An 18220-nucleotide genomic window follows, 5' to 3' on the forward strand; every position below is an offset into this window, starting at 1 on the left:
AGATAGTCAGGGCCCAGAGCATATGAGTTTTGAGGAGTGCCTAATGGAGCTGGGCTTGTTTATCTTGGAAAACAGGAAGCTAGAGGGTAAGCAAACTCACAGCAGCCTACAATTGCTTGACAGGGGATTGCAAAGAAACTCTTTGTGGTTGTGGCAGACAATATAGAAAGGGACATCAACAACAAGTTGTAAATTGAGTGACTCAGATTGGACATTTCTTCCAATAGTCACTCAGAGAAATGGTAGAATACCCATCCTCAGAGGCTTTCAAGACTTGGCTAGACAAAGCCACAGTTAACCTAAGATAATTTGGTATTAATCCTGCTTTTAGAAGGAGGTTGGGCTAGAGGCCTCCACAGATCCCTTTTAACCTTCTCTACTCTGTGACAGAGGTCCCTTTTAACTCTTCTCTACTCTGTTAACTCTTCTCTAGCCTCTGTGACATAACAGGGGAGACACTTGCTTTAGGACTTCCTGAAACAGGGGCTGGCATTGGACCGTCTCTTTTTTTTCTGAGTATTGCAAAGCTGGTTATGGTAATCATCACCGAGAAAGGGAATATGGAAACTGCCATGTTCCCTTCATCAGCTTGGAAGTTAGAAATGAAATTATATAGGTGTTATTTTCTTGTCAGATGTGAACACAAGGAAACCTTCCCTGTTAGGTGTGGAATTTCTGAATTAATGAAATAGAATGTTAATCATCAGCAATATACCATAGTTTACATTCTTCTGGATCATTTCAGTGATATATACTTAAAGTATACCTGAGTTGCTTGTAGTTCACAGCATTTATGCTTTCCACTGTGACTGAAATTATGTTAGAAAGGTAGCTTTTCACAGACAAAAAATGGAAACAAAAGAGAAAAATGATAAATAAAGGAACACCAATTCTCCAATATCTATATAGAGGCTCCACAATTATAGGTACAAATAAAATAATCAGGACTTCAAGAAAACACAAGGATATGTTAAGGTTATTATTCTGTTAAAACAGGCATTTTCAATGAGTGTCTTTTCACCAGGAATCACTTAGAGCTACGAAAGAAAACATTAGGTATTAACTCATGTTCCACAAGCTGGCAGGTGAGTTTGTGATTCCAAGGCATGCCAGATTGCTTTGAAGTGATTTTTATGTTGTTCCTTTTATCTAGTATCAAACCACTTTTTCCCCACAATTTCACAATTTTCACTTTTTAGCTAGTGTGTAAAGGAGAAAGTATAAGGCTTGAAGTTGATTTTCAATGAACTGTTGAAAGCATGTACTTCTGAAGCAACTGCATGAATATAGAGTACTCAGAAGTGGGTCGTGTTCTAGCAGAACATGAAACAGGGTAAAAAAAAAAAAAAAAAAAAGGAAAAGCCCCAGAAACCATGGTCTTTAGTACTCTCATTACAATTTGGGGTCCTTTGTGACTTCAGCTATGAGCAGAGTGGTATTTCAAGGTCAGAATCATGACCATACTCCAGAAGATGGCACTGCAGTTTTGATTTTTTTTTCAAGTTGTAGTGGCATAGACTCAAAAACTTAAAATTTTTATGTACTTTTTACATTCCAAGTGTCTCCCAGCTGTTTCTCCTTGATAAATTTACCCAAAAAATGTTACATTACGTTTACAATTGCCATACCTGCAATAATACCACTACATACGTACCTTGGGTTTTGGAATACTGGGTGTTTAAGTCTTGCACATACAATCTGAAGAGAAGGATTTTGAGACCCCAAGTCACCTCTGTGACCATTTTTCTCCACTGGCATAATAAACATTCTATGTACAAGAGATGTTTTTGCAAAGTCAATATATATAAAGAAATATATCAGATGAGCCACCACATTGCTTAAATAAAGCTCTGATAAAGAACTTAAGAAAGTGATGAAGAACTTAAAGATATCTTCTCTTATTAACTTTTTTTTTTTTTGTAGATGTTGTGAAATTGTAACTAAGTGAATTGAATTATGGACATATTAGATAATTACGTATCCAAACTGTGAGATTCAATTTTGCCACATGAAAAATCACTATATCAGAACTTCAGGAGCATTAAATTTGAGCAAAGAGGAGAAACGTGGTTTAAGGTGTTGCACAGAACAAGTTATATTTTGTCAGTAGCATCCTCTCACTTCTAATAACTGTACAGAGATGCTAGAGTAGAAAATTTTTGTGAAAGTCTGTTCTTTGGTTATGAACACTACATTGTGTTCCAAACATTTCTGAACATCTCCAAAATGTCTCTGTACTATTCCAGAATCCCCACACACTTTTAGATGGACCTCAAATTAAAACAAAAAACAAATTATTGTCAGGAGACCGAACAGAGATGGAGTGAAGGAGGATTGGTCAAGCTCTGTCTAGAACATTCTTTAACTTATGTTGAATTTTTATTTTAAAACATTAAACAGATTTATTTTTTATTTTATTCCACAGATTTTCATTTCCTTCCAGAAGTGTACTCTGTTTTTTCATTGAAGTATTGTTATACATATTAGAAAAACATTTATAAAAATCCTTAAATAAACTGGGATATGCCAGGTGTACTAGATTACCAGCAAATGGCACTAACAGGAATTCCAGACTGATTTAATGGGCCTATGGGTCTGAAAGTGTTAAACTTATTTAATGTAACTTGCAATTAAGCAAGGTATGAATTTAATATTATTATTTGCAACTATGTTTTCTGTAAGAAAAACTATTCTTGTTCATCTGAGTTTTGAAAATTCCCAGGTTTGGAGATTATATAGCCTATAAAGGCAACATTTTCCTGTGCTTAACCACACATTTGTAATCGAATTTCCAGCTGTAACTATTGGGCTGTCCTTTCTTTGTGAACCTCTAAGAAAAATCTGGTTTCATCTTCTGCACAGCTGCCATCAGTCTTCTCATCTTCAGTCTAAACAAACCCAACTCACTTAGCCTCTTCTCATATGTCTATGAGCAGAATATTTTCATTTAATTATCAATGGTGATTAATTTGAAATGCATCAAGCAAAGTTCTTCACTGTTGACAGTTGTTCCTAAACAGAATTCTACAGACAAAACTGGGAATCTTTTAGGAAGAATGGATTAATAGACCATATTTTACTAAAAAATAAGTAAATGGAAAATTAACAATGGAATTATTTCAAAGACAATCTGCAATGTCTGTCTGGGGAATGCTGGTGATGTAACTCTGCCATGAAACATACATAATAGCAGCATGTGATATTGTGCATGTCCTTTGAAAATAAGTTTGATGACAGAAAAGGTAATTGTAGTAATGATAAATGACTTACAGAATAAAACCCACCAGAATTCAGAATTACTACCAAGAGAAATGAAACAAACAAAAAACCCAAGCAACCAATCAAACAGGCAAAAAACAGTGCACACAATAATTTAAATTACAAAAATAGTTGTTTTAACAGTAGATAAGAACAGCAGATAGGATTTCATATTTTCCTCATCCGATTTAAGATATGTTTTCTATTATAATTAAAAAATGTTTGAATGATATTTCTATGATTAGAAGCTTAAGGCCATTTTCCAGCCTAATTATATACATTTCACTATAGTTAGCCTGGATTTCAGTAGTTACTGGCTTTTTGTGTGATAAATCCTCTGAGAGCTCTCTGATAAAATCATAATTGGAAAAATCTTTCTCAACCCCTTGAAATTTTGATTTTCAGATTGTATCTATTCTCCTGAGTTCATTTTTTAAACACAATGGGGAATGAGGAAAAAACCACACTAGTCTAGTCCCTGCATAAAATGAATTACAGTCAGTGAAGCACAGACAGTTGCTTGCTGTGAGTAATTCTAAGCAGCTTTCAAATTTGGTAGAAAAATAGCAACCAATGGCAAGGGTCTGAAAACAAAGCAAAACTATATCTTGCACTATTGTTCAATATTGTATTCCACAGTTCTGCTACATTTTCTTGAGAAACCTTCTGAGGAAGGAATTAAAAAGCTGAACAAGTGAATGAAAAAGGATTTTGCTTATGTTTCAAGGGAATTCATTTTTTTTTGGCCCTGAAAAAGGTAGCTTACATACTGGAAAGGGATTGGAGAATTCAATGTCTATAATGCCAAAAGGGGTATTTCCAGCTTCAATAACATTCCTGAATGCTCACCTTAAGCATATTGTGTTCACATGTGGCTAGAGAAAGTGGAGATGCATAACATATTTTTTGGCCTGTTCTATAAGCCCAAATGTCACAGCTAGAGCAGAAGTTCTCCAGATGAAAAAATAAATATATACAGGAGATACTCTCTGAAACAGTAAGTTAGACCATGAGTTAGTGGGAACATTTTTTTTTTTCCCACTACAAACCACTGCATGCCCTTCTTGTGCATCAGAACTGGCACTTACTGATAAAACTGCTCCTGCCGCTAACTGAAAAATACCCACCTCCAGTGCAGGAAAAAACTTCTCCATGAACACATTTCTCATGTAACGAGCTGTTGTGCCTCTGGTTTCATCCGGCCCCTTGTCTAGGGGCTGCTGTGCCCAAAGATTCTCTTTTTTCCCGTGTGGGTTCTGTACACCCAAGAAATCCCTGGAGAAAAGAAACTGCCAATGACCACCCCAAAGTGAGGTCTAATTTCAGTGCTATTGATAAAATAAGGAGCAAGTGCATAGGCATCAGATGAATGCTGAACAGTTATGTAAGGTCAAGATGGACTCCTTTGTGCCTTTTGAAATTCCCCAATATGCAGTTGCAGCAGTTTAATGATGTCTGCTTCCTGGGGGTGACTGTCATCTTCATTTCAAAGCTCACGTCCTCTGAGAGGTGGATTCTAGAAATAATGTACCCCACCGCAGTTTTATGCCTGCCAGCCATTTTTCCAGGAGCTGAATATTTTGCATGCCATACAGAAGCAGCTTTCCTGTATTTCTTTCACTGATGTATACACAAGTAAGTTTATATTTATGTATAAATGCTGAGAGAAAGATGGGAGAAAGAGAAAAGCAAATCTTTCTCCTCTTGCTTCAGCACCTTTCCTGCAGATCTAAGAAGTTTCTTCTCACAGGTTCTGATAAGACCAGTTAGAGTCTTAAGAGAAGTCACAGTGTCAAAATGTCATAATTTTCTCCATAAATGGTAGCCCAAAGAATAGAGATTAATGTAGGTTTTTTTGTCTATGTTTGTAGATCAGTGAAAATTATTTAGCAGAACACATCTGAAGTTTGTCTACAGTTATCCTACAAGCTGCAGACAGGTGGAATACCAAGAAGGAGTTTCTAGTGCTCTTAATAATGCTATGTGGAGAAATTTGAGAAGTTGAAAGCTCTGCTAAAAGAGTTATTCTGATCAGCATAACCCATACAAAAATATAATAATATTCTAATATTCATTTTCAAAGTTAGGAGTTCAAAGTGAGGTCATGATCAAACATTGGAAATCCAACGTAATGTCAAAGAGGTCAGGTGTTCAGTTGCTACACGTGACAGATTCATCCAATAGTTTTCCCCAGACAATGACCTTGTAATGAGTACTTGAAGTTCTCCTTTAACTTTTCCTATCTTATATTTTCTATATCCCTTTTATTTTAAAAGCAGTATCCAAAGTCTGTCAGATGTTGATTTCCTGACACAATGTGGCAAGATGCCTTCCACGTTCACCCAAACTGGCTTTCTGAGCAGCAAAATCATTGATATATGCCAACTTAAGGAAAACCCTATTTACTTCATGCTACTAAAGATATTTATTGTGTTTACATATCATGGTGTTGATACATCAAGGGTCATTACCATTAAGACATTCATAATACTTTCAGAGAATAATGCTTAATTCTGGAATGGTACACTGAGTTGTTACACATGATTGAATGGAGATTAATGGAGTGAGATCATACTCAAACCTGTATCCAAATCCGAATACAAAAACAGATGTATGACAGACTTTGGCATAACTGTTGCCTGTCTGTGAATTTCATTTTCTTTTGTGAATCTCATGTACAATCATAACCTGCACTGTAGGCTGAAATTCTTATTGCTTCTGATTTTACTTTGTGTTCCATGAGGTCATCATGCAACCAGAAAATGTGTATCTTCACTGAGACATTTAACATGGCTAGGGAAGCATGGGTGTTTCTCACCTCATGGAGAGGTATAGAGACAAGTCAGCCAGACATTTCTCAAGGCTCTGCTTGTTGATAAGGAAAAGAGACAAAAGGCCTTACCACTTCTAAAAGTACAGAAACTGAAACTGTAGAACTATTAGGCATTGCCAGGACTTAAGGAAGAAATTACATTCAGATGTCTGTGTTTTGCCAATATTTGTAACTCTTTTGTGCTGATAGAAGTATGCCTTTTTGTTCGTTTGTTTGTTTTGTCTGTAGGGAAAGCAAGTTAAAAAAATACATTCTCCTCACTTTAACTCCTTGTTCCCAAATACTTAACCTATACTGCAGAAGTACCTGGATAGTGTCAGGAAGCTTCGGAGGTACAGCTCAGTTCTCAGTGATGATGGGCACTTAGGAGGCTCTGATATCTCAAATACAGATCTCATACATTCAGGCAAGGAACTGCTTTCTAGAGCAATGACCTAGCACCCAGAGATAAAATCAATGACTTGTTCCAACACAGGCCCACGCAACACGGGGTCTAAAAGTTCTTGCTGGGCAAAAGAGCATGCTGTGATGGACTGCTGTAACTTATCAAGACCTGTAAAAGCTGTAGAGCTTTGTTTTATATAGGGAGTAGGTGCTGCTTCCATTGGTTACAAAGATTAGCTGCATCAAAAAGACAAATTCCATGAGGTAATATTCTGATGTAGGATTTTGGACTTCTCTCTAAAAATAAAGGTAGATACTTCTGAGTGTTTTTTACCTTAACATTTCTGTTTACACTGAATTTCTTTGGTGATTTCTATCTTCTCTTGTTATTTATAATCATATTTTTAATGGACTCATTGAATACTTTTAGACAAAGCTAAATGAGGTCTTCAATTTATGTATGAATACATTTAAGTTATTTTATTATTTTTAGTGAATGTCCCCTATAGATTTTTCAAAACAAAATCTTTTTATCTTACACTGAATATTGAAAATTGTTCAAAATGTCTTCATGAAGCTGGTCAGGAACTGGAAAACTGGAGATCCTTAGAGCTTTCACTGAATTAATTGTTCTCTCTTCTGAGTATAAATACTCAGAGAACTGAAGTAGAGAAGGAACTGATAGAGACATCACCATCTTGCAAACACAAGATAGGAAGTAGTACTTAATTTAAAAAATACTGGTTAACTTCCTTGTAGATATGTAGATTGAGTGGAAGGGTGAAAATAACAAAATGATAGGATCCGCTCCTGTTGCAGAAAACTGGGCAGGCTAGGGGACAGAAGAAAAGCATAGAAATCTTGCTCCTCATTTAGCTTTTTAAAAAACTAAGTGGTGTAAATACATGATGGATTACATAGGTTTCTCAGTAAGTGCCTCCAACTTAACAGGCTAGAAGTAGCTGATGAAGTAGCCAGGTTGAACAGAGACAGGTTGAGATTTTAAAGGAGCAGAGGGGCATGAAATTGTTCTAAAGGCCTCAGCAAAATTCCAAAGCCGTTTTGATCCCTCTTTTTGGCCACATTTTACCCTTCTTGAGTCTGGGACTGAGACAGATGTTGGTAGCAGGAACATCCCTCAATGACTACCTCACATTTTTTGTCAAAGCGACTGCAGCGGCTGCTAAAGTGAAGAATAATTGGTTGACCTGCACACCTGGTAGTTTGCTTGAGTGCATACTCACCAAATCTGCTGTCATGTTAGTTATTATTGAAAATGTTAGTCATGATTTCTGCTAAAAGAATCTTTCCTGTAATTTCAAGATCAGCCGAAAGAGACAACCTAAAATTCCATCTGTACTCAGACCCCAGCACAGCCTCACTAGAAGACACCATTACCATGAAGAAGTTATTCCACAGCTAATCTTTTTTCTCACTACAGGAATAATTTTTTCTCATTCTCCAAGGAAGCACTTCAAAAACAGAAATCACCAGCAAAATCCCTGGCTACCACAGCTGCTATCAATGGCCACAGAAACTCCATCACTTATTAGAAAAATCTCCTCAGAACTGTTGGTGAGGAAAGGCATGGTCTTTAATGAGACACTGCCAGAAGAGAGAGCAAAAAAAGGTGGTTTAAACCAGGGGAAAATAGAAAATCATTTCTGAGGAACTGAATTGAAAATGGAAATAATGGAATTGTTTCTGGAATGATGGGAGAAAATAAAAAGGTAAGATTTTACAAAAGGAATCTTACCAAGTAGGGCTAGTTCATCCTCATTCTATCCAAAAGGCCCCATACATACAATGGGAAAACAATAACTTTTTTTTTTTTTTTAAATAAGGATGTGTTTTGCTTGTTTATTTGCTTGTTCATTTGTTTGTTTGTCTTTGTGTTGTAAATCTTGTTTTGGTCTTCTTTCTTCTATGTTTTAATGCATACATCATTATAGAGTTGTTCTTGCAATGTTAGAAAGGTCATGATCACAGGAAGAAAATTTGTGATAGTAGAAATATGTTTATTTTAAGTAAATATCAGTCTTAGAAAAGAAATTATATTAGAGAATGACTGTTTTTCAGCTGGTGAATGACTCACTATCCTTCTCAAGCCTGTAGTTAGAAACAGGCTAGTAGTGATTAAGAGAGTGTTGTGCAGGCCATTCTGAAAGAAAAATGTAATAAACCATTCTATTTGACAAGCTTATAAAAAGGTTAATAGCTTTACCAAATTAATTATAATGTTAATCATTTTTTCTCCTACCTTAATCAGCACTGTCAAATCATCAAACATAACCCAATTTTCTTTCAACACTACAACTACACTGAACTGCCATTTTGATAAAGTTCTTCATATTAATCAACCTCTGTATTAATATCTTCATAGGATAAAACTGAGTTTAAAGCAGATATTTCAGAAACCTGTGCTTTTTCAAATCACAGGAGCTGTTATTTTACAAAAATTAGCTTTCTGAAACCATCCTCTGTCTGTCACTTCTTTAGAACTTTTATTTTTATTATTATTATTTTTTCACCAAGGAAATAAGCACATTTGAAGAGAATGCAGTGGATAAGATCAGTTTTAAGCAATTACTCATCTGCTCAGATATGTAGTAACAATCTGTAAAATGGAAGCTTAAATTTTGAGGCCTTTTCTGTGTGTGTTTTTAACATTTTGATCTTTGACAACTTAAAGGTCAATTTCAATAAGCATTCCCTCTCAAAGCTAATCAATTATACTATAAGCACATTTTAAATAACCAAGGGAAATGCTACAGCACTTTATTTTTCTTTTTATGTGAAAAGTGGAATTAAATTAAATTTTTCAATCCCCTGTGACTCATTCTCTAATGCAAAATAAATTTTATATGATTTGTAAATGGGAAGTGTATTGATATTGATGTCTTCTCTCTCTTAGTGGAGAATATATATCAAACTACTGTTATATGAATATGTGCTGGCAAAAACATGTTGCAGTAATGGATAGTGTAAAATATGATTTACCTAATCCATTTTAAGGTTTACTAATTCCTGGTGGGGTTTTAAAAACATATTTTGAACTAGACCTGCAAAAGAAATTATTTTTACCATCTTATACAACTTTAATAAGTTCCCCATTTGGAATAATCTAGCCCCAAAATTGGTGAGGACTGCAAAAATGAGAGTGAAACACAGAAAACCCAATGAATTTTGGGGGAGTATTCTCATTTGGAATGTGATCTGCTGTTTCAGATTTCTGTTTTGCCAAATTCAGACTTTTGTCTGAACTTTACATATCTGTCTTCTCATGGAAATCTTCAGCCATGTAGGTATTCAGGTAATCAGGGATGTCTGCCTTCTAGTACATTTTATGCCTTTCTAGCTTTTTATTTTTATTCATTTATTTATTTTTTAAATATTAAATCTAATAGTAATTGAAGCAGAAAGTCTGATGTAGGTTTATCTAAATTCAGGTGAATTGTCTAACCTTAATTATACAGTCATCCTCTCTTACCCTGTTTCTTATGGATTGGTATACTATTTTTTTGGAAAAATTTCAGCTCTCTGTAGAACTAATTTTTGATTAGTTAGATAGTATGATGACTTTGAGTTTTCTAGAGAACAAAATGATGTTATGCTTTATAAGATTTTATTTTATTTTTTCAGGGAAATTTAAAACATATTTTCCTTCATTCAATAATTTTGAAACAGATTTGGGAATAAAACAACCAATCAATCAAACAAATAAATAAATAGGGTCATAGCTAAGATATGATCAACTGATTTTGCTTTGCTTCCCATGTAAAGCACAGTGACCCAGTTCACAGACATCACTGAATCACTGATGAGGGGTTCATCTTCTGGAAAAAAAAAAAAAAAAAAGCCAAGGCTGGCATTACATAGATAGATCTCTATTAGCTTCTGTACCAGGCAGTGCTATAACAGAGAAACTAAATGGCATCCTTTGCTTCAGACTCTCCTGTAGGAAATTATGATCTCCATAGGAATTCTTAAAGTAGGCATCTTTTTATTACTTTCTGTCACACAGGAGGAGGTTTGGCTCTCACAGAGATCTGGCTCTCATAAGACAACTTGTAACGAGGTTATGTGTAAACTAACCTTTGCTATTTGTCTGCCCCTGTTAGTTTCTCATTGTCAGGTGCCAAATAAATGAATGCGTTATCTTTTGAATATGTATTGGTGCGAACTCATGAATAATATTTGCCTAATAATTTTATTCTATTTATTCTATTTTATTTTATTGTATTAAAGTGGCAGCCTCCTCCACCACTTAGCAGTCAGTTTTTACTTGAAGCAATACTCTCAGTTACCCTGCATTTATTTACAAGAAATGATGAGAACTGTCAGCTGGGTTGCTGTGACATAACCAGCACTTCCTGACAAATGTAAAAGAATAGGCTTTAAAAAAAAAAAAAAGGTAGAGAAGTTGCATCAAGCCATTACTTCCCGTGTCAGAATGGATCATGTCTCCCAACGATATTAATTGTGCCCCTATAAGGCTCAGCCTCTGCTTTCCATCTCCCATTTTCAGCAAGCTCATAATCCAAGCCAGAGCAGCCCTGTACAGGGTTTGGGGACTTGGACATAAAAGTTTCCCCTTTTGATGCTTCTCTAGAGGAAGAGAGGAAAAAAAAAAAAGGAAAGAAAGTAAATGAATTAATTTGCAATAGAGACACAATTCTGTGCTTGGTTGCCTGTATCTATACCCTCTACTGAGACTTAGGTTCCACGTGCACATGTGGGGGGTGCCTTTCTTTTTCAGATTATACCCTGAAAGGACCGCTTGGAGGCAGACTTCAGACAGGATGGTTCAACATTGGCCTATTGAGGATAACACTGTACTGGGGTCAGCTTTCACGTGTGAATCTTTGCAGAAGCTGAGAGATGAAGGGTGCTGGGGTGGGTGGGAGCTATTAGAGGGGTAGCAAAAGCACTGGGGGAGAGACCAGAGGCCGATTGCTGTCCTTACGTTCTCCGGTATTGTGTAGGCAGGCTGTGGACCTATCTGTCACGGGGCATTACCGGGAGCACTGTGAGCTTTACTAGGTGCTTCCCTGCGCCTTTTCTCTGCGCAGGCACCAGACTCTCTTCCTACTTGAGAAGTGTTACTCTACTGACACAATGCTTTGTAGAATCTGTGGCTCTTATCAGGTCCTGAAATGGGACAGGAATGGGCTGGAAGACTCTCCTCATCCTGATTCTGCCCATGAACTATGAGCCTATTCCTCTGTGAGATGAGTTGTGTGTGCTGTGCTTGCCCCTGCCATCCACTAGCTGCAAAAAACTCCACTGCTCCTCAGCTGAAGCTATGCAGGGTGCTCTTTATAGGATCGGAATGCCCCTTATAGGATTGGAACCTGGGTGACATACATATGTTTTTGCTGTTGTTGTTGTTGCTGTTTTGGGCAGAGAGAAGGATGAAAACAGGCATTTCTGGGCATTTTAGGAGCTGTGGCATGACCCAGGTCTGGGAAGGGTGATGCATGAGTAAGTGCCTGGAGAGTGGGCATTATAACTGCTGTTCATGAGAACTTGCAAGATCCATATGTTCTGACTCCAGTGGCTCTCAGTTTTACGACTGCGTGACACAAATATGATTTGTCCAGTTGTTCCACAATAAATAATATCATATAAAAACTTGGATTGGCAGGGATGTTGAAAGATTTTGTAGTCAAACATCCTGTTCTAAGCAGGGCTAACTTCAAGGCTAAATCAGGTTACTCAGAATCCTGTACAATCAAGTCCCAAATATGGCTTGTTGCCATAAAGATGTGTGAAACCCTAGTTAGTTCCACAGTAATTGGCAGTGGGTGTGGGAATTTGTCTCTTCAAATATGTGATAAAATATTTTTGAGGAAGGACAAATCTGCAACATATATACACATGGATAGCAGATGATTCCTTGAATAATCATTAACCATCTTTTGCTGTTTTTATTTACCAGATAAGTTTTCATTTATTCAACTTTCTCTTATGGCAGCTTTATAGAAATCTGATATCATGAATTGGTCTGGGAACAGAGCAAGATTTGAAATAAGACTATGTTATAAAACATTGCTTCAGAGTTGCTCACAAGCATCCCTTAAAGCCACTGATTAGCTAACATGAACATTATGTGGAATTGCACAACCAACACACTGTTTTCTGAAAGGAGTGTTCTTTATGCATTCAATATATAGTTCCTGCTCTTGCCTCTGCAATATCTGTGCCATGGAATATAAACTGTATTTAATAGCTCTTTAATTACTGAAGATGAAACAATACTCTTCCATTAACGATTTCTGCTGGATGGCTCTCTAGATACTGGTCAAGATGAAATCGAATATTTTTATATTAAAATTATCATTTAATGTGATTTTCCACTGTCCTTTTCACCTGAGGGCTAACGAATAAAAGTATTTTTTAATTCATTTTGAGTTATGAAACTCTTCACTAACATAGCTACAGCTTCTGTGGCACTGATGTTTCATATATGTAGAGCTCCAAATGCCTTCATATGAAGATAGACTGTTGATTCAAGCTGTCTTAGAATGCTGTATAATTTCAGTGTGTGTTCAACAAAGTAGTATTCCTTAAGAAATTATCTTTTTGGTACACTACTGAAGCATCTTGAAGAAAAAATCCTAAGAGTAGTTAAGTGCTTCAATGATGCCAATAATTTCCATTGACTTTGAAACTATTATTTCTATTAGACCGTCATTAATAGTCCAATTGCAGTATTATTTATTTATTTATTGAAATGGGACTGAAGCACAGCTTCACAGATACAAAGAGACTGCTTTTGAATTCATAGTGTTTACTTGCCATAAAAAGCAGTTGTGAGAAGGTTGTGAGAAAGAAAAATATATAGCTATGTTGCTTTAATGCAATACCATGGCAACTAGGTGTAGTTCGTATGTGAGCTGGCATTTTTATCTTAAACCCTGTTCTTAGTTTCAAATAACTTCCTCAAGCCATTATATTCCTGGTTGAAATATCTGGTCTAGTATCAACTGAGAAGTAAAGTATTTAATTTTAAAAAGTGTACATAAAAAGACAAAGACAAAACAAAACTAGTTCCTACATAAGAAATTTCTCAACATTTTTTTTTTTTTCCATTTGGGTAATCTGCTTTTCTAAAAAAATGGTAGGTGTGAATGTATAGAGAAATATTCAGCATACTTTAGTTAGTTAGTTGAAGGAGTTTCCATTTGAATTTTTATTTTTAAAAACCTCTTTGTAAAATATCTTAAAACCAGTATGAAATAAAAGCTTTTCTTTGAAATCTGTACAATGTTGTTTTTATCTTTACTGAAGCAGATACCGGAATTTACAGATATTGTCAATTGGGGAAAAAAAAAAAAAAAATTGTGAGAAAGCTTGGAAAGAAAAACAAAGAAAAAAGAAATAAAACTTTTTGACTTCTGATACCATATCACAGAACAAGTTCCTCTTTACACAAGTTGAACTAGGACCTGTCTCAGGGATAAAGAAATAAAATAGTAGTATTGAAAGGAAGTTTTGAATAATGAAGAAATAGACAGAAAGAGTCCCATGGTAAGCAGAGTCTCACTAAGGGACTGTAAATAGTCCTTGCAGGGAAGAACAGGACTGTGACAATAAAATCCCATTGTTCTAACAGATTGAAGTTCTGTATAAAAATAAAGGTTGCAATAAGATACAATAAGGTTGCATCTGTTAGGAACCACCACAAGAAGCAGATGAATTTAGTGATTAGACATAAGAAATTCTTAGAAAACCACCTCTAGACTAATTTTAATGTAGTTTAATATGATATGTAAATATGATATGATCTACTCACGATATGTAGAATGTTTCCAGTAACTTAATGAATCTCTATTGAGTTGTTGATATATACATGTAGAATTGTGAAGGGGTTTAGGAAAAGTTGGTTGTCTGCAGCTATTAAGAGACATCTGAAGGATGTGGGAGCCGGTAAGGAGGATCTTATGTAGAGTTATGAGAATTATAAGGAGTCTATTTTGGATTACTGTAATTGTGTGCATATTTTCATGTATGTTTTAAGGCTATTATTACAACACAGAGAATGATGTAACTTACATTAAGTCATGTGTTTTTACTTTGTAATGATATGCTCATACAAAGGTTATTAATAACCTGTCTGAAATCTTTGAGGTAGGCAGAAGTCAACAGACATGCTGAACTCTACTGGCAGATAAAGAGACAGATTTATGATCTAATCACCACTGTGAGGTTTCTGTGGCCAGACTTAACACTGTGGAATGTGAGATAGAAGCTCCTACTCTTAAAAGTGAAAGTGTTAAATATCCAACTCCTATTTGGGACTACAAACCTGCTTTGGACTCCTAGGAATAATTACAGGACTTGATAAAATTCAATGATATGAACACAGTTCAGCATAGCTTTTTGGAGAGGGAGAATGAGTGAGCAAGTGTTGACTTGATTTCAAAAATTTGAAATTTGTTTCAAATTTATTCTAACCAGGAATCGAAGGTGAGAAACAGCCTTCTAAAACCTTACTGTGATAAGTGGTCAGGGTGACGATGCTGAGGAAGAAAACAATGGTAAAATTATATTATCCTTTCCTATGGACAGGACAGATTTTGAAATCTGTTAGTACACCTTCATCCAAATGGTACCTATTTTGCTATTTTAAAACCAGTATATCACTTACATTAAATTATGGTTGCCTATGTACAGATAAAATAATACTTCTTTCAATCAAAAACACCACGTGAAGCTAGTAACATAATATTTAAAGGAATTCTGTTCAAAGTCTAAAAATGGTCGTGTCTGAAAGCTATTATTATTACTATTATTTTTACAAAAAAAAATGGGAAATGGGAATAAAATCACAGGTTGCTTGCATTTGCTTTCAAAAGTACATTGATATACAGAACACCTCAGCTGATAGCCCTGATGCATCTAGTTGTAAAGCAATATATATATATATCAGATGTATATTCCTATGTCATCTTATACTTTTTCTATTTTTATTTTTCAATTTTTATTTTAGCTCTCTTGGATGCCTACATTGAGAAAAGAAGTTATGTCTGTTCCAGGATTATGAATTGTGAGTAAGAGTAAAGGTTTCCTGCTTTAAGTGTTCTTGTTTTGAGAGGTTCCTTATCCTTGAACTGGGACATCTTTTAGCAAATGATGTGTTTCATGCTCAGAAAATAGGAAATGTAAGAACCATTTTCTGCCATGCTTCTCTTGTGATGTGGAGTGTGAATGAGTGAAAAGGAGAGTTTTGATATGCAGAATACTCAGCCAAGGCTTTTAACTTTAAGGCTGGACAGATCATCTATGGAAAAACATGAAGACTGTCTAAGTACTGTCTCCTAAGATTTAGGAGACTGGTACTTTGGACAAGGACTAGCACATGGCTCTTAACAAGTTAAATAATTTCTTCAATGTATAAGTAGAGAAAGGGGGAGGGATGTAGCATTTGTTCATTCCTCTAAGGAGTGTTGATACCATATAAAGAACATGAAATGATAATGAGTTCATCAAATATAGTTATGGATTTGACCTGCTCATAGGGCTATACGAACTGTGTGAATCCAGTATTTTTATTTCAGTTATTAGAAAGACAAAGTGCTTATGCAAAATTATTTTCTATATCTGTGTATAGAATAAATGCACCACAGCACTTCAAAGCACTTGGAAAAGCAAATACTTGCATTTGGGTGATCCGCTCAAAAGGAAATCTAAATTTATTAGTAAAAGGTGTTTGAAATATTGGGGCATATTATTATTACTATTTTCCAGAATTATCTGAAATGTGCAGAAACCTAGAGGACTGATTTTTCCCCAGTCCTGTGTACACAAGTATTATAGCATTATATCAATATATCACTTCTGATAACTTGCAGCAGGTATTTTCTGTTTCTGACATTGTTCTTTTTTACTTCAGTTTCACATATGTTTTGCATTAGTGTCTGAAAAACTGCTAGTAGTCCTCTGGGTAGTATTAACCTCACTTTGTGTATTCTCTGAGATGTAAGTTCAAATAGAAATTTAATATTGGTTTAAATAAAGCACCAGCCTTCTAAATTGTGTTCATTTCCCTAGAGATGTAAGTGTTCCTATACGTTCAGATCTATGTTTTTGCTATGATGCTTTTTAAAAATCAGAAAATGATCTGCTATGCTGAAACAGAACCCATACTGTGATTTAACGTGATTACAAACACACTGCGTGATTCCCATCTGACACAAGTATATAAAATAATTACATGAAGCAAGCTGGATCTTCTGATCCTATTACTGTTTGATACAGAAGACTGTCTAGCAAACCACAAAGCATTCAGAAGTGATGGATCAAATAGATTTAATGTTAGACCAAAATGTGATTAAAAAGACAATTTTAATCATATGATTAAAAAGACAAATAATAACACATATTAAAAATTACTTTCTGTATTGATGCCCACTCACAAAATATCACAGAAAACTTCTTCCACTGCATGTCTGGATATTGGGCTACCTCTTGGCTAATACCAGATTGAAAGAGCATTCTACTCATATTTATTTACTTTCCATTTATGTAACTGCCTTAATAGGAAATAGTTCTAATACGTCTCATACATTATGATATAAAAGCATATATCGTTGTAATGATCTCCTAAAAATTAAGGCTTGAAGACTAGAGAAATTTTGTTTTGAATTTTATTCTTTCTCAAACCCAGACTTCACTGAGGGAAGTAGGTTTTCATCTTGAAGATTTTTGTAGCCCTTATGGAACAGCAGATTATTAAGGTTAGACTGCCTGATTAATAAACTGACTGAAATGGTAGAACTTAGTTTTGGATTTAATAATTTATTTGAAATTTGCTCTTTGTCACATAACTAAGAGGGACTACTGTCATCCCGTAGATGTAATTTTGAACAGAGTGGCAATTTGTAACTTCTGTTGATTTTGCCATCTTAAATTTGTATAATTAGTAAATCCAGTTTACTTTGTTACAGAAACAAGTTACTATAATTACATCATCATAAGGAAACTCCAGGTAATATCAGTGTTCTAGACAAAAAAAAAAACACAAAACAACAATGGTCTGCCTACTGTGAAACATATAATACAATTTAAAATGTATTTTTGAAACAATAAGGCTTATTAGAATTGCCTTCAAAATAGTTATACAAAAAAATGCTTGATGGATGTAATGATTCATTGCCTTCACAATGCCTTATTTTTGTAGGTTAGCTTTGGTATGAGAATGTTTTCTGTGTGACTGTGTTAGTTAATTCAGTTTGAACATGTTCCTCATTCACTCCCAGTTAACTGCAGAGAGCAGGTACACAGAACACATAATTCTGCACTCTGTCTCCTTTCTCTGAAAACCTCCAGGAAGAGGTAGACTCAAAGGTGCCTAAACTTATTACAGAGTGAACAGTGGGCATCACAGGGTGAGCAGTGGACAACCACACAGATGCCTGTATGTGTATATGTGTATGTATACTTGCATATATGTGTAGGTACTGAAGACAAAACCTGTCCTGTTTTAGGACTAGGAAAATTACACTATTCAGCCATGGACCAGAAAAGGCACCTATCCTATTGGGTGCACTCTTAGTGACTCTAAAGGGCATGAAAATACACTTTCTCAACATGAATAATACAAATAGTCTGTTCCATTCTAGGTGAGCTCATAAGAACTGAGTTTTTTCAAAAAAAAATAAATCTGGAGCCCATGGGTAGCATTATTAATATTAAGAAGTAATGCAAGTTGAGAATTCTAATTTTAAGCATTTATGGAGT

Source organism: Anser anser, assembly GCF_964211835.1.
Source record: "Anser anser genome assembly, chromosome: 2".
NCBI classification, from domain to species: Eukaryota; Metazoa; Chordata; class Aves; order Anseriformes; family Anatidae; genus Anser; species Anser anser.